Raw genomic sequence first — 25560 nt, 5'->3', positions numbered from 1 at the left:
CTGTGAGCAATATACTGCTTACCTGTTGAGCTTCTATGTTTTATCTGCAATGGTGTCTGCCTAATCAGTGGTGAGGATCAGCTAAAGTGACAGGCTGAGTACCTGGCACAGCGTAAGTACTCTGTTAGGGCTTCTTATCAGTGCATAGATCTCGCCCATTTTAGCTTTTGTACTTTAAATATGGGCAGGAGTCCACCTTCCAGAAGCCTCCATTTCTTCAGTAAAATGGTGATAATGCCATCTTCCATCTCCCACCTCCCACCAGGTCGTTTAAAAGACACAATACAGGTAAGCGCCATTATAATACAATACCTGGTATTTAAGGGGAGCTTGATAAGTGCTAACTGCTATAACCATCACAACCACCACCACCATTCCAAAGCCCGCCCCAGAGTTTCCAAGCCCATAGGTCTGGGAGGAAGCCTGAGCATCTGAATTTCTAACTAGTGCCCCCAGGATACTGGCTCTGAGGGTCCCAGGACCACATGTGGAGAAGCCTTGCTACAAAGGAACAGCGAAAAGGAAAAAAATAATAACTGAAAGTTGAAGATAAAACACGACGACAATGACAACAACAACAAAAATGAGATAGAGGAGTTTCCACGGTGGCTCAGCGGTAACGAACCAGACAGGTATCCGTGAGGATGCTGATTCGATCCCTGGCCTCTCTGTGGGTTAAGAATCTGGCATTTCTGGCCCCGTGAAACCAAAGACATGAAAGCAAAGACGCAGCTCGGAGGCCACGTTGCTGTGGCTGTGGCGCAGGCGGGCACCTGTAGCTCCCATTCGCCCCCTAGCCTGGGAACTTCCAAAAGCCATGGGTGCGGCCCTAAGAGAAAAATCAAACACAACCACGAGTACACGGCTATAAATGTTGTGTTTTTTAAAAAATACATGAGACATTCAACCCACCTGCTTTTTTTTTAGATAAAAAATATCTAATAAAACATCTCAAGAAATGACACCAATGCAGAGTGTGTACATCTCACTTTGGCAGCAAAGTGTTTGCCCCTAGGATCCTCACTCCCCTAAAGATGGGGTGCCTGTAGATTTGGGGTCTCTGAAAGCAGAATGACCCTTTAGGATCACATCGCTGAACCGCAGAGCCTAGCACCGGGTCTAGTACAAAACTGGTACCCAAAACTGCATCTTGAATGGATGGAGGAAGGAGCTCCAGTTCTGCCACTGACAAGCTATGTGACCCGGGGCCGTTTTCTCATCCACAACAATAAAAATAAAAAGACCTGCCTTAAAGGCCTGTGGTGAGACTCAACGTTTTATAAGGATCTGTAGAAGCATCCAGTAGCTCTTCCCTGGCATGGGATAGGGGCTCAATACATTCCGTTCTCCTGCTCTGCCAACTTTTCCATTCTGCTGCGCAACCACAGCCCTGCTCACAGGTACCTGAGCGATCGATACTGGGGACCCTGGAATCCCTCTCTGATGAAGTGGAACATTGGAAAATGTGGTCTTGCCGTGACAACCAACCACCCAATGGGTGTGGGAAGCCCACCCCCACACCTCCTTCCAGAGGTACCATTTCACCTGCACCTGCAGCAGGTGGAAACCTCACCTGCTTTTCCCAGACACCAGGCACCAGTTCCAAGGGCTGCTAAATCAAAGGCAAGGTGTAAATCACTGTCATTAAATGAGGAAAGGAAAAAAATACCTGGACTGAGAGCTTTTCGGGGAAGGGGGGGGCGGAGAACAATAGTAAAATAGTCCCTGAAATGTTACCACGCCGTGAACAGAAGGAAGAAACTCTATCTCTGTATTTATCCCCAAAGCCAACTCCCTTTAAATCCGTTCCTTTGTTCATTTCTGATTTTCAGGGATTCACATCTCCCCAGTGAAATCTAATTTCCCTAAGTGCTTTCCACCGTTCAGAGAGGACACAACGTTGACTCTTCCCAATATTATTAATAAAGGCTAAGAGGGTGGAACACAAAATTAATGGGAACATTTAATAATTCTCCTATTGGAATTTCCTTGGCATTCAGTTCCCGGGGGAGAATGCTAGCGCGTGTTTTCTGTAGACAATATTGGTTAATGGAAACTTTGCAAACATTAGAATGAGGCCTTTGGTGAACAGGGATCTTTAATTTAATTTGTTTTTACTGCCAGAACGTGGGGAGTTATTCGTGGTGTATCGCACCAGCAGGCGGCCCGTTAGAATTCGGTTTTGTTGTGGTCACCAAGGGAATGACTTTTCCAAGGCCTGGGGCTGGGAGAACAGCGTGGTTTCGTTATTACAGGAGTCGTAAATGTCATTAATAAAGTCCTAGAGGGGCAATCGCATCGCAGCCCGGCCTTATAAACGCAGGACGCCGGTCACTCTTCACCTACTTGGGAGGGGAGGGGGGTGCCCGGGACGTGCTGGCGGGAGGTGGGGGAGCCCCTGCTTTAATTTGGATGTTTGCCCTTAAAGTCAGTCTTCTGTTTAAAACACAAAATAAGAGCCCTTTGTTGTTAATTCTTGGTTCGCTTTCTTTTTTTTTTTAATTCTCTTTCTTTTTAGGGCCACACCCACGGCAGATGGAAATTCCCAGGCTAGAGGTGGAATCGGAGCTGCAGCTGCCGGCCTACTTACCCCACAGCCACAGCAACTCGGGATCTGAGCAGTATCTTCGATCTATGCAGCAGGTCGAAGAAATGCCAGATCCTTAACCCACCTCGTGGGGCCAGGGATGGAACCCACATCCTCACAGATACCAGTGGCATTCTTAACTCACTGAGCCACAACGGGAACTCCTTGGCTTGCTTTCCTGATTCTGACTCTGCTGTTCCCACCTCTGCCGTGGAGGACCAGTCTATCTAGAGAGGCCCAAGAACATAGGACTTGAACGGAAACGGCTTCTCCTAGGAGGACACCCAAAGAAATAGAAAACGGACTGGAGCAGGCATGTGTGCTGATGTCCATGACCGCACTAAACAAGGGAAAAAAGTGGAAACAACTCAAGTGCCCATCAACGGATGAATGGATAAACAAACGGGATGGATTTGTGCCATGGAATAGTACTCAGCCATGAAAAGGAGTGAAGCTCTTCACCTGCTACAACATGGATGAACCTTGAAGACGTGATGCCGAGTAAAAGAAACCAGACACAGAGGGACAGTTACACGTTCCCACTCATGTGAGGCACCCAGAATAAACTCGTCAGACAGAGAGCAGAATGCAGTTTCTCAGGCACTGGAGGGAAAGGAAACAAGGAATTAGCCATTTTTTGGGGAGTGCACCTCTACTTTTTATCTAATTTTATTTATTTATTTTTTGCCACACTCATAAAAATTCTCAGGCCAGGGACTGAACCGATGCCACAGCCACAACCACAGCCACAGCCACAGCCGTGACAATGTAAGATCTTTCCCCTCGAGGCCACCAGGGACCTCTTGGGAGTTTCTGTTTGAAGCAGTGGAAGTTTTTTGGAAATAGAGAGCCATGATGAATGTAATTAATACCATTGAATGATACTCCCAGAAAGGGTTAAAATGGTAACTTTTGTGATTTATGTTATATATTTTACTCCAATAATTTAAAAAAAAATACCCCCCAAATAAGAGAAACTGGACTTCGGGCATCTGCCTTCCACCATTCCCTCCCTCCTTTCTGCCCTAGCCTGTTTCCCCCTCCTCCGGAATGTAACTCGCACCTTCCCCTTCCACCCTTAAACAAGGGGAGGGGAGCAGAAGTGCCTGCTCATAGTAGATGCTCAATAAAACAGTCTTCCCTCGTGCCCTTGACTCTGCGTGGCCGGGACTCTGGCAAAGTGTTTAAGATTACTTTCGCTGGCCGAGAGCCTGGTTCTCGCCGAACACATTTCAGGCTGACCCCAAGACGTACTCACGACACAATGCTGGGCGTAGGCTTTGAAAATAACTGCTTGATAAGGGGATGATTTTGTTCAGGATTCAATTCATCAGAAACAGCAGCAGAAAGCAACCCATTTCATCTCCAAACCCCAAAGACAGATCAACTGTCTGATTGGCAATTACTGCCGCAGGGGCTCCGAGACTGAAACCGGGCCCCACCTGCCTCATACAGACACTGGTCACAGAGGCCCAAGTTTCTTTGTCTCTTAAACCTGAGGAGTTAAAGTAAACAAAAACTAGGATTTTCCCCTCACCTTTGCAAAAAGCAGCATCAGAGAAACTCTCACTCCTAAGAGAGGCATGCAGAAGCTTTCCCCCTGGATTAAAGATTATAATAAAATCCGTGCATACAGGTAGGGCTAGAAGGGCACCAAACTGTTTGTACCTAGATGTCTTTTGATAGTTTACGTTCAACTTTCTCAACTTATAGGGAGGAAATAACCTTGAACTAGAGGTTTGACTGGCGTTCCTTTCACCTGCCGCTTCCACCGACCCTCCCCCCTCAAAATTTAAAGTAGATCAAAACGTAACTTGGCCGAAAGGATGCCCTTGGGAGAGTTTTTCTTTTCTTTATTTTCCAACTCTGGCCTGGCTATTTTCCTCCACGATGGAAAAGCATGACTATGATGTATGGTATGTTAGTGAGCACTGCTCAGATGAGCTGTTTAATAAAAAGCTCTATGTCCCATTGTTGACTTGCCGTGAAAAGCCAGCTCTGAGCTGTTTTACAGATGATCATGTGACGTTATTATTTAACCACCGAGAAACGGGGCAGGACTCCATCGGACTCCTGGTAGGAGTTTGTGACTAAATTTTAAGGAAAGGAACCAAGAGTTTCTTGGCAGCGAGCTTACAAGAGGGCATCCATAAAAAAACGACAACAAATATACACAGCAGTGCTGTTATAGGTGGGACTTAAGACCTTTAGAGATGCTAGTCTCTTTAAAAAAAAAAAAAAAAGCTCACGCTGCCCCCATCCCTTTGTGATTCAAAATACAATAAAAACAAGAGTAAACTGCACTTAGTGCTGTTATTATTGAGGCAGATTGTTTGCTTTGCCTGGGTTTTCCAGGGATTGAATGGCACACTCTGGAAGCCCACGTCAAGGTTGGGCCACCCAAGTGCTAAAGCCAAGGGCCCACCGCTAAGCCAGCCTTGAATGAACCCACTAAACCCGGGGCGACTGATCGAGGGTTTCAGTCATCTTACAGGACTCATTGGATCGACCATTGTCATGGAACTGCCCCCTCCATCCAACAGCCAGTCGATTAAATCCAACCATCGGTTTCGCTGATCCCCCTGCCCCCCCACCCCATGAACAGACCAAATATCTGAACGTGGGGAATTCACAGGTTGTTTTCACGTCATGTACACATGGCCTTAATGACGGAGTTGGACCCGTGCCACGGCTGAGTTCATCAGCTACTCAGCCATCACTCCCTGGTACGTGGTCGTCCCCACCTCCTTGCAAACAAAATAGCATCAGCTCAGAAGCCATTGGTCCAGCGGCCAGGATGCCTTGGCTTAAGGCTTGCGGCTTCTGCAATGTCTTGGTACAAGTTCTGCCAAGAAGTACTTTACAGGGTAGACCCCTACCTCCTCAGTAAATTATAGCTCCTACAAGCACTTACGTGCCTGTCGGAGCTTGGCAATGGGACTCTACACTCCAGAAAATTCCTAACACCCTCACGAAGAAAGACACCAGCCCGTTTTTCCCATAAGCGTCCTTGCCTGGGTCCTCATTATTTAGCCCCAAACTATGGTCACCTGGGTGCAGAAAGGATCCAGGTGTTTGGTACCTTTAATAGTTCCCTCCTGGACCCACAGGCGGTCCCGTGTGGCCTTTGAAGCGGGTCATGGAGAGCTCATAAATTGCTGGAGTGTGTAAATTAATACAACGTTCACAGTTGGCCATTGAGCAGAATCTCTCAAAAGCACAAACACATATACCCTTTGTCCAGAAAGTCTGCTGCTCAGAATTTATCCCACAGATACGCACAGGCTCAGATGATGGAAACACCTAAATATGTATTAGTCACCGCAGCTTAGCTCACATCGGAGAAGGCTGAAAACTACCTAAGTGGGCATCGAGAGGTAAAATACATTATTGTGATCTATCCGATTCGCAGCCATAACAAACGAGGTAACCTCAATGCACTGATATGGAACAGTCTCCGAGATCCAATACGAATGTCTTTTAAAAGCTTGGGCTTATCAGACACAACTTAGAATAGATTTACAAGGAGATCCTGCTGAATAGCATTGAGAACTATGTCTAGATACTCATGTTGCAACAGAACAAAGGGTGGGGGAAAAAATGTAATTGTAATGTATACATGTAAGGATAACCTGACCCCCTTGCTGTACAGTGGGAAAATAAAAAAAATTAAAAAAAAAAGGTAAAAGTCAAGGTGAAAACCATAGATATAGCATGCTTCCATTCATTCCTCTTTCAAAATGCTTTTATTTATTTTAAAATCAGGGTGAAAACTATATATATATATATATATATATATATATATATAGAGAGAGAGAGAGAGATGGCATGCATCTATTCATTTAGTTTTTAGTTTTTCCAATTTAAAATATGTATTTTCATGTTTTTACCCATTCAGTTATTTTCAAAGGAAAACTTTATCTATTCCTTCGCTTTTTCTACACTTTTTTATACATAATGTAGCTCATTTTTAGCCGAAAAAGTAAGTTTCTTACTAAAAATACATTTTGTCATGGTATACAATATTGATGAATGCTAGCCTTGCCTCTCTTAAAATATCAATATTTCTTTGGTTCTTTCATGTATTTATTTAGGTGAAACATCATGCAACAGCTAATCATTTAGTGGGAAGAAATTTTTATTTTATTTTATTTTTTTGTCTTTTTACCATTTCTTGGGCCGCTCCTGCGGCATAGGGAGGTTCCCAGGCTAGGGGTCTAAACGGAGCTGTAGCCACCGGCCTACACCAGAGCCACAGCAATGTGGGATACGAGCCGCATCTGCAACCTGCACCACAGCTCACGGCAGCGCCGGATCCTTAACCCACTGAGCAAGGGCAGGGACAAAACCCTCAACCTCATGGTTCCTAGTCGGATTCGTTAACCACTGCGCCACGACGGGAACTCCAGGAAGAAAATTTTAAACTAGCCTCCTCAGGTCTGGAACATGTGTCGATAATCCTAAGAACAACAGGTAATAGAGGTGGCTGTGGGAATATGGCTCTGGAATTTGACAAAAGTCCCTGAACTTCCCCCTCTTCTACCGTAAATGTCTGAGAAAAAGCCAAGTACACTTAGTAGGCCCTCCTCTAAGAACACACATATTTGCTTTACCACGAATGCCTAATATTTGAAAGCATTTCATTCATTCATTCGACAAATATTATCAACAGACCACTGATGCCAGATGCGAAGGAAACAGCAGCAAACAGAGTCCCGGCTACCATGAGGTCAGAGTTCATGAACATGGTACAGAGAAGGCTCTCGGGGTCCTCGGATCCCAAATCCGCAGATTCAACCAAACTTAGATGTGAAATATTTGGGGAAAGAAATTTCCAGAAAGCTCCAAAAAAAGCAAAACTTGAATTTGCCTCGTGCAAACAACTATTTACACAGCACTGACATTGTATTAGGTTTTATGAGTAATCTAGAGATGATTTAAAGTGTAGGGTAGGATGCGAGTAGGTAACATGCAAATACTAGGTAAGACCCATTTTACCAACGACACTTGAGCACCCATGACTCTGGTATCTGTGCCGGGGGGAGGTCCCAGGACCAATCACCCTGGGACAGCAAAGAGTGGCCGTAAGAGTCGCACAGTGATAACTTCCATGAAGAAAAATAACATGCCTACTTCTGAGTGATGGGCGTCCACCATTGTCCCCTTTCTGTCATAGAAAGTGCAAAAAGGGGAGAAGATAACTGAGTCCCTGGCTGTTCCGTGACACTAAAATAAACCATGCTGGGCATCGGTCATGATACATTCAGGAGGCGGTGGAGAGGAGTCTGGGCTTTCAACAGAATGGGCAATTCCAGTGGAATAAACACAAAGTCCTTATCAGCCTGAAGAGCAATAGTCTTTGAGATTTAAACATGTACCAAGCCTGGCTGTCAGGAAACCAGGGAGAATGACGAGAGAAGTGAGCAGAGGACTTTTGCCCAGATCAGAAGCCTGGGGTGTCCAGGAAAAAAAGTGCTATCAAGTGAGGCTGCCAGTAAATTTAGCAAACAGAACAAACACCTGGTGAAAGAGAGACAGGAAATGTCGGTGCCGTTGTGTGCGTGTGCGACCTGCAGGGACCGGGAGATAGGCCGTGTCGCACAATCGGCAGCCTCGGAGTGGTCGTACCACACTCTACCCATCACATCTAACCTCTGAGAATGGCTGGAAAGCTCTTCTGCACCTGCTCTCCCTGCTTCCTCCTTATTTTTATTATTATGGTTGGTCCGTACCAGCACCGTCGGATGGCACAGCCATCGTAAGCCCTGCCCTGCCTCCTTTCGAGCTCCCATTGAAGCTCAGGTCTACAGTTACTTGGCGTTCGAAGCTCTACACGAGCCCTGCTATCACTGCTTCGCACCATTTCCGTTGTCTATGCTCATCTTCTAGAACCTTGTTTAGTAAGGGACTGTCTTAAAGACGTGAACCCTTTTCCCCCAGCGTCAGGCTTTGCAGTCAAAAACGAGATGGGACTCAGATGTCCTTCTGCATCCCTGGCTGTCCTCACCTCTTCTCCAAAGGCCACTTCTCTTTTTTGAAGCTTTTACACGAATACGTGTTGGTGTTGGTCATTCCGAATTGATAGTCTCAGGGATGTGGTAGGTTTCAAGAGGTCGTTTCTGATCTTTTTGTGTTTCCAGAAAGTTCTCTTGCATTACGGTTCTTAGTTCTGTTCCTCGACCGTGTGGCTTTCCTCTTTGGAGACCCCTAACACGCTAACATCAGATGTCATCACCCAAGACCTGGGTCTCACTCCTCCCAACACAGCCCCTACTCACTCACCCTCTCTCTCTCTCTCTTTCTCTCTCTCTCTCTCTCTCTCTTTTTCTCTCTCTCTCTCTCTCTCCCCTCTGGGCAGTTGCTGACTACAGCCCTCACTTGCCGGTCTCCTCCTCCCTCCCCACCTCCCTTTACTTCCCTCCTTTTTGCCTTCCCTCCAAAGACCATGCATTCCTTAAGAAGCAGCATGTTGTCGTTTTATCCATCTTTTCTGTAGCCCCCAAACCATCCTCAAGCACACAGCTCTGAGCTCCTGGTAGATAGCCATCAACTCTGCTTGTAATCGAATCATGGAACCTCTTTGCCCTGAGGTCCTTCGGATTGGCTCCTGGGGAATTGTAATCACCTTCTTCTTGCAGTGACATACGGGGCGTGATAGACATCTGAAGGCAGAAAATGCCTTTAAATTTTCAGTAGGTGGTTGGGAGTCAAATCACCAGCTGTCCCCTCCCTGCGGGTCTTGCCTAATCCGATGTCATAATCCTGGAAGAAATGCATCAGCTTTTTCTCCTGGATTTGATCGTTTGGTTGGAAGACGTATCACGTAGCTTCATAGATGATGATTAACAAGGAAGAAAGGCCATTACAAACGTGACTTGTATTTGCTGGGTTTGTGGTTGTTTGGGTGTAATCCACTTTGCCCCTCTTACTTATTTTGTTTAATGACATGATTCTCAGAACTGAGTTATTCCTGATTTTATTTTTCATAACGTACGTGAGGTTCATGGACTATACTAAACACTGTCTCTTACTTTGTCTTTGACTAATATTTTGTCGGGAGACTTCAGGTAACTCGAGTAATATTCAACATCTCATTGTTCATCTACTACCTTTTTAAAATGTTTTATCTTTCCTCATTTTGAATTGATTTCAATTATTCTTATTGGTCTTTTCCAAAAGCATTTGTAAACTAAAGGGAGACTTCAAATGTTTTTGCTGGTAGGGCCCCTGCCAAAATATTTTCAAAAACCATGTATTAAAATTTTTTCATTGTATGTTTACATAATCACAAAGAAGTTCCCTTCCAGCACGTTCTATTTTATGAACATTTGTAGAGAAAATGGTTATGTCACTCTTTAAAAGTTTTTTCTTCACTAGATCAGTCTAATAAACACTCAGCAGTCTGTTGAGAGGTCAGAGGTCTTAGAATGGGTTTATTAAGGCCCAAGAGTTTGGCTGGCATGGGATTGCCTACATTCAAATATGCTCCACAATCATCTGCAATTTTAGGAAGCTGGGTTTCTTTTTTCTTTTCTTTTCTTTTCTTTCCTCTTCTCTTCTCTTCTCTTCTCTTCTCTTCTCTTCTCTTCTCTTCTCTTCTCTTCTTTTCTTTCTTTCTTCCTTCCTTCCTTCCTTCCTTCCTTCCTTCCTTCCTTCCTTCCTTCCTTCCTTCCTTCCTTTCTTTCATCTTTTTTGGGTGGCACCCGAGGCATATGGAGGTTCCCAGGCTAGGGGTTGAATCAGAGCTGCAGCTGCCAGCCTACACCACAGCCACAGCAACACCGGATCCAAGCAGCATCTGCAGCCCACACCACAGCTTGTGGCAACGCCAGATGCTTAATCCACCGAGCGGGCCCAGGGATGGAACCTGACTCCTCATGGATACTAGTCAGGTTTGTTACTGCTGAGCCACAACAGGAACTCTAATTTTAGGAAGTTTTGAACCCCTCTACCCTGTTTTCTTTGTTTGCAAAGTAACATGGAGTATAAGCCCTTCACAGAGTTTTTGTCACACAAAAGGCACTAATATGCTCATTAATCAGGTGCCTACCCCAAAGCAAACCCTCAGAAGAAATCAGACACCACTGCTGTCCCAGGAAGCCCTCTTCCCAAGAGACAGCCTTTGACGTCCACCTGGCATACTCTGCAAGCCTGTATTTGCATTCTTTAGATTTATATATATATATATATATATATATATATTGTCTTTTTGCCATTTATTGGGCCGCTCTCGTGGCATATGGAGGTTCCCAGGCTAGGGGTCTAATCGGAGCTGTAGCCGCCAGCCTACGCCAGAGCCACAGCAACGTGGGATCTGAGCCGCGTCTGCAACCTACACCACAGCTCACAGCAGCGCCGGATCTTTAACCCACTGAGCAAGGCCAGGGATCGAACCCGCAACCTCATGGTTCCTAGTCGGATTCGTTAACCACTGTGCCACAACGGGAACTCCAGATTTTGATATAATTTGAACCAAGAAGAAGAATGCCACCGACCCAGGGCTTTGGGGTGTGGGCTTCCGTCCTTTTCAGGAGTGAACTGAGACCCAAGACTCCCAGGTTTAGCACTTAGTAAACCTCCATAAACTGCGGAGCCCACTCCTCCCTCCGTTCTTTGTTGGGGTTGAGGAAGAAGCCGGGACCCCGAGGTCTCCACGCTAATGGGAATAGCACTAGTCTTGGGGAATCTTCAGGAGCTGCTCTGACACCCTGGGCGCCCCTCCCCGCGGCACCTGTCGGGAGCCTGCTGTGTCCTGCTGCATGTCAAACACACAGATCCTACCCGCATAATAACCGTTTGCCAAGAGTGTTATCAAACTACTAGCGGCACATAATTGAGCTTCTGAAAGAACACGCCCCAGGGTGCGTTTAAAAGAAATGCTACAAATTAAGATAATAGATGCTTATGTAAAACACAAATCAAAATTGTCAGAGGGCTGCTCTCCCACAAATTACAAGCTCGGCACACAGAGACGTGCGGCTCCGTGGCTGTCCACTGACTTCCCTCCTGGATCGCCTCCTCCAAATTTGCGCGTTGCATTGTGATCCCGGATTTGTACAAAGGGGTGATTAATACCCCCCCAAAATCCCTCCTTACCTGAGACACATTCCTGAGGTTTATAACAAAAACCACGCAAACAGAAAGAAAGGGCTGGAGACAGTGCTGCCAGAGGAAGAGCATCTTTGCCTCTTCTGATCAATGACAGGGACGGAGTGACAGTCAGCTGGGGAACTGATGAGCACACCCGCCCGGCTTTGGCAGCATGTGCTCTGAGAGCTCCGCCGGTGCCCGTGCCCCTCTGCACCCACCCGAACCAGGAGCGCTGCCCCAACATATGCCCTGCCTGGCCCCCAGGAGCGCCCTCAGCCAGACCGTGGGCAAGCTAGGGATACAGCCCTACCTGGGAAATCCTCAGCCCCTCGCTGGCAAGACGGCTTCTTTGCCTTCCTCTTGAGGGAGTTTGCTCTGTACTGACTCCTGGGGGTCCCCAGAGACAATGAGCCTGGGGGCACACCGTGTGAATCTGCTCAGTAGTGCCTATTGACTCTTGTTTTCCTTCAACAGCTCAATCACCCTCTTCCTGTCCCGTGTTCCCTAGGACCAAATAAAGTACTGGGCCCAAAACTTCACCTGGGGAACTGCTTCTGAGAAACCCAAGCTTGGACTCAATTCAAAGAAGCACGTCAACCTAAACGGCCATCCACAGATGAATGGATAAAGAAGTGTGGTACTTATGCACAATGGAATATTACTCAGCCCTAAAAAGAATGAAATATTGCCATATGTAGCAATGTGGATGGACCTAGAGATTATCATACTAAGTGAAGTTAGTCAGAGAGAGAAAGACAAATATATGATATCTTAAAAATGACACAGATGAACTTACTTACAAAAGAGAAAGAGACTCACAAACAGAGAAAACAAAACTTATGGTTACCAAAGAGAAAGGGGTCAGAGAAGGATAAATGAGGAGTTTGGGATGAACAGATACACGCTGCCAAATATAAACCAGATAACCGACAAGGACCTACTGTACAGCACAGGGAGCTCTACTCAAGAACTTGTAAGAATTATAAGGGAAAAGAGTCTGAGAAATAATAGATGCATATAAATGTAGAACTGAATCTCTTTGCTGTACACCTGAAACTAACACATCATTAGAAACCAACCGAACCTCAATTTTATTTTTATTCACTTTTTTTGTCTTTTTAGGGCCACCCTCGCGGCATATGGAGGTTCCCAGGCTGGGGAGTCAAGTCGGAACCGTAGCTGCTGGCCTACACGACAGCCACAACAACGCAGGATCCTTAACCCACTGAGCAAGGCCAGGGATCGAACCTGTGTCCTCATGGATGCTAGTCAGATTCACTTCCGCTGTGCCACGATGGGAACTCCCCAAATATCACTTTTAAAAATTAACTAAGTAATTAAAATACAGCCGCACATGTCAGAAGTTGTCTTCTGCTACCTTTTTTTTCTTTTCTTTCTCTGGTTCACTTAGGTTTGATGGAACATGGACGAGGAGCCTCTCACACACTGAGAACCCAGCTTCTGAGACGCTACCTCTTCTCTCAGGGAGAAGCAAACTGGCCTGAAAACGTTACATGGCCTGGACAGGAGTTCATAAAGGTCCTTCTTTCCCGAAGCAGCATCAGCCGTTGCCTCTACCCTGCATTTTCCCCCACCAGCCACTTTGAGTTTTTGGTACCTGCAGGGTCCCAGGCAGAACCCAGGGAGGGCTGGTTCTCACCTGGGAAGAGGGGACGAAGGGCAGCTGGGATGGGCAGGCAGTGACCTCAGCCAGCAGCCCTCCCTGCAGGGTGGCTGGGTGCCTAGCCCACCCCCCGGGGTCTGGCAGCCCTGCCACTCTCCCAGTGACCGCCGGCTGGCAGGAGCCTCGCCCCCTGCTATCTACGTCCCTTGATCTCAAACTGCTGTTCTGGCTCCTGACCCCTCGGTCAGCCCAGTCCCCAAGTGTTATCAGCCTCTTTTGTCCTCATGTCTGCTCTGTCCCGACCGCCTCAGCTGCCCGTCCACACCCCACAAACACAGGAGGAGCAGGAATTTCATGTCAATTGAGTGCTTACAAAGAAAAGACGTTGCTTTTATTTATTTTTTTTAAAAGCAAGTAACTTGTTTAACCTGCACTGGTCAACCGTTTGACCTAATCGACCCATTAGTTCCAACGGTCGACCTGATAGAATTGGGTAAATAAGTGGGAGCAAGGCCTCCTCTCCTCCCCTCCTTCTGATCTGAGATGAGAGAAGTGGTTACACAAGACCCGAGTCTCCAAGCTCGTGTGGTCAAAAGGCCGGCTTCACTTCCTGAAAGAGGATCACGTCGGAGGCAACACACCTTCTCGGGCCAAACTCATCTTCTCTGGAGTTTGAAAAACACTCTGAAAAGCTCTTCCAAAACCAGATTCCTCCCCAAGGCTTCCATGCTCTGGGTGGTATGTTAAGTCTTCAAAAATTATCTCAGTGAGGAGATAAATCAGCCATCCTGAAACCACCTTCAACGTCCTGGCTTTTGAGAATAATCCCAGAAAAATATAATGACAATGGAAGGCAAAAAATGGGGGAAACGTCCACCCTCCTGCCGGCCACGGGCCTGTGTTCACACACGTACACGCTTCTCTGTACAGACTCAACAACAGGCTCATGCACAGGGATCCAAAGGAATGGGGACTTACCCCCCGAAAAAGAAAAACAGGGAGTTCCTGCTGCAGCCCCGTGGGTTAAGAATCTGACTGCAGGGCTCGGGTCACTTTGGAGGTTCGGATTCTCTTCCTGGCTTGGGAACTTCCAAAATGCTGCGTGTGTGACCATTGGGGAAAGAAAGGAAGGAAAGAAGAAGGGAAGGAGGGAAGAAAGGAAGAAAGAGGGAGGAAGGAAGAAGGAAAGAAAGCCGCAAAGCAGAAGGTGTATTAAAATATATTCAGTATATACAAAACTTTGGTGTTGTACGTGGCAGAGTGAAGCTAAGGTAATGTTTTTCATCCTCTTTTCCCACCATCATTTAATGAATTCCTATTTCTTTTACAGTGAAAAAGCATCGGAAAGCTCTGAGCACACAACCAGATTGATTATTTTGACAAAACATTAATCAATATAATTGAAGAGGGTGAACAATGTTTTTAAAAATGTTGACCCATATTTCAGCGTTTCAGGAAAGCAACTGGACCACATTTAACAAGTACCATTTGCAGACACCTTCAGAATCTTCATTCTCTTTGACCCAGAAATCGCAAGTTTAGATAGCTCTGCCAAGAAATTTTCAAAAATTCAGACACAGGTTAATTCTCAAGAAAGTCACGGCGGTATTGATTTTAACAACACAGGCCTGGAAGCGACTTACATTCCAAGAGTAGAAGTGGACATAAAAGCAAATTATGTTATATTCATGCTGTAGAATATCACTTGGCCATAGAAAATTATCAGGATGAAAAAAAAAGTGTAATGATGCGTTAAAAATAATGTTACATAAAATAGGGTGTAAAACTGCAGAGCTGGTATAATTTCAACTAAATATATGACAAAAACATACACGTGACCTTGATTTTCACAGATGACACGTCTATGATGTTCGCAAGGGACGGGAGGCCTGGAAATGTTGGCGTCTCCCCAGGTTTACAGAGAACAGAACGTTTCTCATAAAATGAGCTTACTCGTGGGTTGGTTGGTTGGCTAGACACTTTGACTCAATTCGTATGTGACTCAATTCTGCACCTCTGTGCATTTACAACTTACTACGTCATGCGTTTTCAGGAATATCCGAGGATAAGACAAACTGCATAGTAAATTGAGGACTCAAAGACTTAGAAAAAACATGCGAATAAAAAGAATTGGGGAGTTCCCGTCGTGGTACAGTGGTTAACGAATCCGACTAGGAACCATGAGGTTGCAGGTTCGATCCCTGCCCTTGCTCAGTGGGTCAAGGTTCCGGCGTTGCCGTGAGCTGTGGTGTAGGTCACAGACGCAGCTCAGATCCTGCGTTGCTGTGGCTCTGGCATAGGCTGATGGCTACAGCTCCGATTAGACCCCTAGCCTGGGAACCTCCATATGCCACGGGAGCAGCCCAAGAAATGGCAAAAGGACAAAAAAAAAAAAAAAAAAAGAATTGGAAGGAAGTAACCCTTAAACAATCCATTTTGCTCTGGTGTGAGTTTACATATATATTTTTATATATATTTATATATATGTGCACACACACATATATAATCACCACTATTATTTATAACCAAATATTTACTATTTATAATAAATATTATATATACTGTATGTACTAAGCACTATGCATAATACATACTATATATTATATGCATTTTCTTATTTTCTCTAGTAAACCTATGTCATTCCTATAATTAGAAAATAAATGATACTTCTTAAAAGCATCCATGTACTTTTTGAAAGTATCCATGTTTATCCATGTAAGTCATTCCATCTTAAGCGCGTAGTAGTTCCCATCTAGCCACAGTCGGGCTGCCAGAACCACCAACGATTACAGAATCTGTCTGTCACTTGGTGTCCTGTATATGTTGATAGCTCTTAGGATGATCACAAAAAGTGCTAGGAATTCGTCACGACACCAAGTTTAAACCTTGTCTTAGAGCAGGTAAATAAATCTTTTCTTATAGTATGTAACCTTGATAAATCATGCACTCAGACTTCATTATTTGGGATTTGAAATCATCTTAATCCCCAGATAAGGTCATTCTCCCCACTGTGAACTTACTCTGAACTTCTGTAGGCATTTATCACACGTCCAAGTACAACGCACGTGTTTGTTCAACGTCTCTCTTCCCCCATATATGAAAGCAGAGAAGGTACCATTCTGGGCATCACTGTGTCCCTAGCCGGAGACTGAGGTGGCAGAGCAGACACCATCAGTGGCCCCACATAACCCGGACTAGGTCCCTGCAAGCTGAAAGCTCCCATCTCAAGGAACTGCTTCTTTTTATTTATGAGGTTGCTGGAGGTATGCAATCAAGGCAGTGTCCCCAGGGGTCACTCTCAACCAATGAGAGGCAGGACTAAACAGCTGGCCCTCCTGTCCTGCTCAGGGACGTTTCTTTCTCCAGGGGGCCTCCATGGGCTCCCCCTCCTCCCTGTTTCACATGCCTCTCCCCCACCACTTCCTGAGGTGACCACACAGATAAACCCCTGCACCCCCACCCTTGCCCCAGGCCCTGCTCTGAAGTGAGCCCAACTAACACAGTTGACGCATAGTAGGTTTTCAGTAAACACTTGTTGAACGGATGGATGGATGAGCGAGTCCTGGTCTGGGGTCACCAGGGGGTGGCAACGCCTCTGCTCAGAAAGACGGCGAAATCACTAAGATAAAGAAGCCTGTGTGTAAAAAGAATCGAGACAAAGAAGCTGGAGGACAAAGGTGCATCTCCTTATTGTCAGAGAATAATTAGATGCTATTACATTATTCAGATGACGAAATACAGCAGGTTCTTCCCCCAAACCCAGGCCATAGTATCGCATCCATATTTTCCAGGTAAAGGAACCGATCATTTCATCCGGGAAGAAACCCATCACCTTTTTCAAAGGACTACAGAAGTCACAATATATTTTTGAACTGCCTCTTCCCCAAGCAAACAGAGGTCACGGATTAAACTGAATTTGGGGTGGAAACCACATTTCTGCCCAGTTACACCTCATTAGGAAGATATCCTCGGCTCCACCTTCCATGAGACTCCAAGGTCTGCTTGGTGGCTGCTTTCAACATCTGTGAACAGCTGGACACGCCAACCAGGCGGGGATCGGTTCTTATAGGGCCTAAGGTAAACAATCATTGGGACACTGATTAATTTCTCAAGACTCGCCAATAATTAAGGTAACAGTAACCCCTCGCTCACACACTCCCCCACTGTTACAACCGTTTAGTGGGGGCGTCGGCGGCAGCCAGCCCTAGCATCCGACCCGGTTAAGGTGGATTGCAACGGTGCAGTCTTGAGAGTTACTACGCGCGAGATTCTTCCGCTGCCCGGCCCTTCGAGCAGAGAGCCAGACACCCACACACACACCCAGGAGAGCCGCCCACCCCAGCAGAAGCCCTCTCCACCCCCAGTTTGTGGCTCGAGAGTGGGAAACAGTGTTTGCCTGCTGCCTCTCCTTAGGGGATCCCATTGGGAACCCACACAACCGAACATTGAAGCGTAGATTCCCAGGCTCGGCGGCGTCTCTGGAGGGCTGGGCAGCAGGTTCAGTCCCCGCCGGGCACAGTGGATTAAGGCTCCAGCGTTGCTGCAGCTGAGGCTCAGATCTGATCCCTGGCCCAGGAACACCGTAGGCCACAGGGCAGCCAAAAAAGAAGTAAATAAAAAATCAACAAAGCAACGGCTTCTGCACAGAGAAGTGGGCCCAGAGTACCAGAGATGGTTCCTCTTTACATCCTAGAGCCAAGAGTTGCACAGCCCCCGGGGGTGTCTGTCAAGGGTGGAAAATGCCTAAGACGCGGAGGGGCAGGGGGGAAGGAACGACGACGACCAGAGAGATGGAGCCGCAGGTGTAATCGGGGAGGGGCAGACAGGAGAGGGTGAAAGCTGAGACCTTCTGCAGGAAGAGATCTTCAGCAGTTCCCCGCCCCCACCGCCCGAAGGGCGGGCAGGGGGGCCTGAGGATGCTGGAGAGCCCGTCATGCATTAGAGGCAGATGGCACTAACTCTAAAGAAAGACACACTTGGCCTTACCTGCTCACGTGTTCCTTTGTCTTAGTCATTTTTCAGGTAAGGAACCTGGAGCTTTCAACATCATTGCTTATAAATCGTGTAACTCCAGCTGGTGGCATCAGCCCTCGAAGCTGCTGTAATAACTATGTCCCTGGTCATTTTAACCAGCAGTCTCACAAACACGGCTCCCTCTACAGTTGAGCTGAGCTTTGTGGAGGATAATCACCTCCTCCTAGGGTGCTGTCTTCATTTTCGTCTCTGAAAAGGCTCAGAAGTCCCTTGCTGGGGAGCTCACCTGCATATAATTGAGCACATCCTTCCTAGCCTGATACTTAGACAATTGTGACTTACTCGGAGCCCCCAGCCCAACAGGAGAAGAACACCAACAGGGAGAGTCATGAGACCCCTGGAGACCAGTCTCCTGGTCCGTCAGGTGTGAATTCCCTCGAGACTGAGAAACAGAGGATGCCTTGTTCAAGCGCGTGGCTCACAGATTTGTCACTGCGTCCATGCTATGTGGTCAGTCACACAATGAGCGAAATAGCGGAATGGACAAGTCACCGAAGGTGAACAAGAAATGGACAATAAAGCCATTAGAGATGTTGCCTCCTACTATTTGCCGAGCAGAGGTAAACGTGGTCACACGTATTGTTCTGCCTGCACAGGAGAGTGAACAATTCTGCCAGAAACACCCCCGCTCAACCATGTAATGACCCTCACGTGGCACCAGGATGGGCACCTGACCACCGCTGGATGCATCTGATTCTCCCCCTTAATGGGAACCGGAAGGGAGGAGACTTTGATCTCTGTTCATGTCCTGAGGGTCTCGGGTCTAGAACTCCACGGCCTCCCTCCCCGGCCAGCAGTGGGAGAGAATGAAGCCAATACAGTTGGGTGCCATGTCGAAAGGCCAAGAGTTGGGGAGCTAACGGCTGGGGTCAGTATCTCTGATTGCAGGTGTCCAGCTCAATCGCTACCATCCCCTTGGTGTTGACACTTGAGCCAGTAAGTATTCCTCTTTTCTTGAAGCGAAATCAAACTAAAGTCCTGTCATTTACAGAGTCCTGGTTAATACAGCAAATAAACCTATTTTTCATCAATAAGCGTGTTGAACCCCAGTGTTGGTGAAGATGTGAGGTAATAGGTACCCCCAGACACTCTTGGTGGAAAAATAGGTGCACTTTCTTTTCAGGGAAGTTTCCGTATGTAGACCGAGCCACTCAATATATGCACATCTTTAATCAGAAACCTCATACTGATGACTTAACCCTAAGTAGATAATTGGAAATCTTCCAACATATAAGTACAGGTATATCCATTGCAGCATTTTTTTTTTTTTTTGGTCTTTTTAGGGCCACACTCATGGCATATGGAGGTTCCCAGGCTAGGGGTCAAATTGGAGCTGTAGCTGCTGGCTTACACCACAGCCACAGCAAAGCCAGATCCGAGCCGCATCTGCAATCTACACCACAGCTCACGGCAATGCCGCATCCTTAACCCACTGAGCAAGGTCAGGGATCGAACCTGCAACCTCATGGTTTCTAGTCGGATTAGTTTCTGCTGCGCCACGACGGGAACTCCCCTTTGCAGCATTTTTTAATGTTGGTAACCACCAAAAGGTCACCAATAGGAGAGTGAAGTTAAACCGCAGAGCAAGGAATTCTAGGCAATCATTAAAAATAATTCTATTGGGGCGGTCCCGTTGTGGCTCTGCGGAAGCGAATCTGACTAGCATCCATGAGGATGCAGGTTCAATCCCTGGCCTTGCTCAGTGCGTTAAGGATCCGTGAGCTGTGACGCAGGTTGCAGATGTGGCTTGGATCCAGCGTTGCTCTGTCTGTGGTTTAGGCCAGCAGCTACAGCTCCAATTTGACCCCTAGCCTGGGAACCTCCATATGCCTTGGGTGTGGCATAAAAAAGACAAAAAAAAAAATGATTCTATTGTTACAAAGATGTTCGTGGCATCAATTGAGTGAAAAGTAAATACCTAATGGAGACATTTTTAGGGACCGTCCATATATAGATGGGCAGAAAATATCAGAAAGAAAGGGGGGATACTGTGATTTTTACTGTTTGAATTTGTACAGTAAGTATGTAGCCATTTTTCTTTCTTTCTGCAGCCTATAGAAACACATCTGTGAATCGATATTCTGGAAAAAGCCCACGACTCTTCTGAAAATAACGTAGGTATTATTTTGCACATGCATTTGTAACTGTATGTTCTGGGAAAAGCCTCTAACTCTTTTCAAACAAAGCTAACGTGTGGGGGTTGGGGGGGGAAAACGCACTGTAACACTTCCCTCCTCGGAAAGGCCCAGGTTTACTCCTCAGGTTACAGGCATTTTAAGGGCAAAAGTCAGACAGGAAGAAGGGAGCCAAGGAGGGAAAGCAGGAATGCACCTGCCATGAACCTACACTTCACATCCGACTTTTTTCCACCTGATGCTACTGAACAACTTCCCCACAGAACTGTGGCTAAAGAAGACGGAAAGCAACTCCTTGAAGTCTTTATAAAGGTCCTAACCTTTGATTCTGTAGTTACCTAGGAATTCTATTTATATCTAGACTAAGAGAATAATCCAGACTAGAAAAAAAGTTCATGTATAAAATTTTCATTAAATCGTTGTTCATAATAGTAAAAAATTGGAAACAGGCAGAATTTCCAATAACAGAGAAAAGGCTAAACAAATTAGGCTAAATCTATAAGTGGGACTACCTTGAGGTCATTAAAAATCATGTTTTCCATGAGTTCCCTGGTGGCATAGCAGGCTAAGAATCAGCATTGTCACCACTGTGGCGCAGGTTCTGTTCCCACATGTCGTGGGCCTGGCCAAAAAAAAATTATGTGTATTGTTAGGCGCATGTTTAATAAGCAAAAATATGGTATTAAATAAGTGAAGCAGGATACAGAATTTTTTTTTTGTATGCACCTCAGGTATACAAAAGTTCTCAGGCCAGGATTCGAACCCAAGCCACAGCTGCAACCTGAGCCACAGCAGTGACAATGCCGAATCCTTAACCATCTGCACCACCAGCGAACGCCCAAAAATGTATTTTATCTGGTTTTTATAATATACATATATGAATTTATATAGAATTATGGACAGAAAAAATTAAATATATGCTCTGACAGGTGTTCACCATGATTAACTCCAGGTTCTAGGAAGCAAGAGATTTTTATGTTCTTATCACATTTTCTATAGTTTCTAAATTTCATGTGAGTAGGTCTTTCTTTATCCAGAAGAGGAAGCATAATATTTCAAGAAAGCCTCTTGATTGAGTTAATGCACAAAAGTCATTAGGAATTTAAAAAAAAAAAAAACTTGGATAATTCTACACTAGACATGAATGATAACTGTAAATGAATCATATTTGCATGACAGTCCTTAATTAGGTGGAAATAACAGTACTTAAAAAAACTTTCTTGGGTTAAGTTTTAAAGCTTTTGATTCATAAATTCCAAGCTAAGTACTGGAGCTGTCAGGCCCTCCAAATCAATCACTGCGTATCCAGACCACTTTTTTTCCCCTTGATGACATTTCGAAATGTTATTTCACCGACTTTGAGACTGGAGATGACCAAGATGATGCAAGAATTGAATTTGGCAAACGCTCCCAAGTCACAGTTTATTTTTTTCAGGGACATACTTATGTTTCTTTCTTCTAAAACAGGGCCATCCATGTCACAGGACACCCTGCAAAAAGCAGACATGTTCACGGCCCATGATTTCCTAATCCACAAGAGAGCTTCAAGGTAGCTGCCCAGCCCATAAGGAGGGGAGAGAGTCGGAAACAGGGTTCGGGAGTTCCTACTGTGGCTCAGTGGGTTAGGACCCGGACTAGCATCCATGAGGATTCAGGTTTGACCCCTGGCCTCACTCAGCGGGTTAAGGATCCTGCGTTGCTGTGGCCGTGGTGTAGGCTGGCAACCGTAGCTCCAGTGTGACCCCTAGCCTGGGAACCTCCATATGCCAGGATCCAGTGAGCGGGCCCACTGTGAAGGAGGGAGCCGATCCTGGCCCCAGAAGGCACTGTTTTGTCACATCTGCTTTAAAAGTCGAGGCAGAATTTCCTGGTGGAAAAGACACAGAGCGAGTCCGATGAGAGTGTGATCGGCGGCGGACGGACCACCTGCAGGCTGTGCAGCTAGACACTCACTGCCCCTCTCTGGGCAGATTGCGTTCGTCGCTGCCACGGTGGTGAGAACCCTACAACAGCCCGTGGGAAACGCCCGCATCTGCAACATCGGCCACAGACGGCTGTTTCCAAAGTCAAACCCCTGGTGCGCCACACGGAACATCTCCACAGGCCAAACGAGCTTACTACATTGTCGGGAAAAAGCGCCCAGCCTTGGAAACCAATCATTGGCTTGACTCTAACCTTTTTTTCTTTTTCTTTTTTTGCATCTATACATTAAAGTTGTATTTAACCAATATGGATGCTTTTTACGTGACAAGCAGGCAGTTCAGAGACCACAATGAGCTGATTTCAAAACATCTTCAATAATATATGATCTTACCGAGCAAATAAACTCAACCAATAAAGGTATCCTATAACTATTCAATAATTTTCTCTAAAGAAAAAGAAAATAATTTGAGCAGTGTGTGCATACAATAATAGACAAAGGCCTCCCATGAACTAGAACTGGCGTTTTTTTTTATTTCATTGTTACTGTCCTGGCATCCAATAGGTATTTTCTTTTCAGAGCAATGTTTTCACCTCGAAAAATTCCAACTCTGTAAATAAAATCCACTTCAACCCCAAACCCACTCTTGCAAAACAGGCCAGAAATCTAAGCACGAATATAATAGGAGATAAAGGACACTTTCCTCCTTCTTCCATTGTATTCAAAACAGTCTTCGGACTCCAGCCCCTTCTGAGCTGTGTGGCCCTGGGTGGGTGACTTCGCTTTCCTGAGCTAGAGTGTCTGCTTTTGTGGCTTGGCCATCAGGAGACTATGAAACTCGAAACTTGAAACTCGTCAGTCAGGGTTTGGGAGGATTAAAGGAGATGCTGCCTGAGCTCAGGGCGTGGCCTAAGACACTCAACAACTCAACACCCAGAGTCGTTATTACTATTGCTATTGTTTTTATTGAAAAGATCAGGAAGAGTTTGTAATAAACACTCATATATTCAGCACATTTTTGGAAGTTCCCACTGTGGCACAGTGGGTTAAGAATCCCCTGCAGGAGTTCCCATCCGACTAGGAACCATGAGGTTTCGGGTTCGATCCCTGGCCTTGCTAAGTGGGTTAAGGATTCGGCATTGCCGTGAGCTGTGGTGTAGGTTGCAGACGCGGCTCGGATCCCGAGTTGCTGTGGCTCTGGCATAGGCTGGCAGCTACAGCTCTGATTCGACCCCTAGCCTGGGAACCTCCATATGCCGCGGAGCGGCCAAGAAATAGCAAAAGACAAAAAAAAAAAAAAAAAAAAAAGAATCCCCTGCAGAGGCTCGGTTTTAATGAAGGTTAATTTAATGCTATACTGCCCTAAACCAAGTCATCAGTCACCGATTCGAAACAGCCGGCACCCAATGTAACAGACTGCTTTGATGCTGTGCAAATGCCTGCCTCCCTAGACTTGAAGAACAAACACTGAAGGGAGAATGTTCCACAGCTATTGGGCAAGCTATCAATGGACATGTGCTTTTATCCATGGATCACTGAAGCAAAAGAATTCAGTGGATAAAGAACACACACACACACACACACACACACACACACACACACACACACACACACACACACACTGGAGTATTACTCAGCCGTAAGAAAGAATGAAATAATACCGTCTGCAGCAACATGGCTGGACCTAGAGATCCTTATATTGAGAGAATGAAGTCAGAAAAGAGAATGACAAATACATCACTTATATGTGGAACTAATTTTTAAAATGAGACAAATGAATTTATTTATGAAAGAGTTCATTTGACATAGTATCAGAATAAAATCTTTTAAACAATAAACAATTATTATTTCAAAGCTCAATGCAACGATTGGATCCCCAGAGTCCCCACTCCAGCTAAGATTCTGTGAGTTTCAACAGTTCAACTCACTCTTTTAAGCTCCCAGATAATTAAGGAGCTCATTCACCCTGGCAGTGCCCATAGTGATATTTGGGGAAGCAGGCCAACTGGAAAAGCAAGGGTTAGTCAGCATGCAGGGCCCTGCCCCAGCCACCACCCCATCCCAGCCCTCGTTCTGAAGTCTGCCTCGCATTGGCAACAGGCCCTCCTGAGACAGCTTCCCATCTAAGCATTAGCACGGCTATCTACCCAGCTTGCGTCCTGTTGGTTAAAGCAGGTACATCACTGAGTGTGGGCGAAGGGATGCAGGGATGCCAGGTACCCAGGTCTCCAGGGTAACCATGCACCACAGACTGTCAGAGGCATTCATGTGGATGGAGGCAGGGTGTTGAGATCTCAAAGATGAGTGTAAGTTACAGGACAAGGGTTGGGAGAACAGCATCCACAGAGAGCGAGAGAGAGGCAGAGAAGCCTCCCGCAGCAGGACGAAAGAGAGGGTAAACCGAGGCCAAGGAGGGACATCCGAGACAGATTAAAGAGTTGGGATTTATCTGAATCATAATGGGAGGCTAGTCATGAGCTTTTAGCAGGAGGTGTCCACAGCCCAATCAGAGTTTTTAGAAGATGCCTCTGATGCAGGGGGTGGGGAGTGGCCAGGTGGAAGGCTGCCGCAGGAGTCCAGCACCACGCGATGGCCACTCCTGCCAGGTGTGGGTGTCAGAGGAGAGAGGAAGGAGTGAACGGATTCGGGGGCCTTTCTGGAAGTTGCTTGACAGGACTCATGATGGATTGGACATGAGGAATGTGCAGGAAAGAGACGCCAAGAAAGCCTCCGAGTTTGCTCGCCGGAGCTCCAAGCAGGCGGGATGGGGGAGAAGAGGCAGGAAAGAGAACCAGGAGTTCAAGTGGGGGCATGTTTTTATCTGACATGCGCATGGAGACGTCCAAATAAGTGTCCGGGAGGCAGCCGGCTGGAAGAGGCTGGCGCTCAGAAGCGGCTGGACTTGGGTGACCTTGCCTGCACGTGTCCCTCCAGAACCCCGCACCCCTCCCCCACACGCTCCATGCGTGTCCCCACTGAAGGGCTTGCGGTTCCCAACAGTCCAGATGCCTGCGCATCCGGATCTCTGCCGTGATTCTCTCCCCCTGCCTCCCGACCAGCCTCCAGCCAATCACCTGGCTGCATCCTTCAGGCTGGGAGGTTTGACCCTATCCCTCCTCCTCCCCAAATCAGGCTGGATACTGCCGTCCTGGTTTCCCACAGCACCTCC

This window comes from Sus scrofa, chromosome 12, assembly GCF_000003025.6.
Source record: "Sus scrofa isolate TJ Tabasco breed Duroc chromosome 12, Sscrofa11.1, whole genome shotgun sequence".
NCBI classification, from domain to species: Eukaryota; Metazoa; Chordata; class Mammalia; order Artiodactyla; family Suidae; genus Sus; species Sus scrofa.
Note: the sequence above shows the minus strand (reverse complement) of the source record.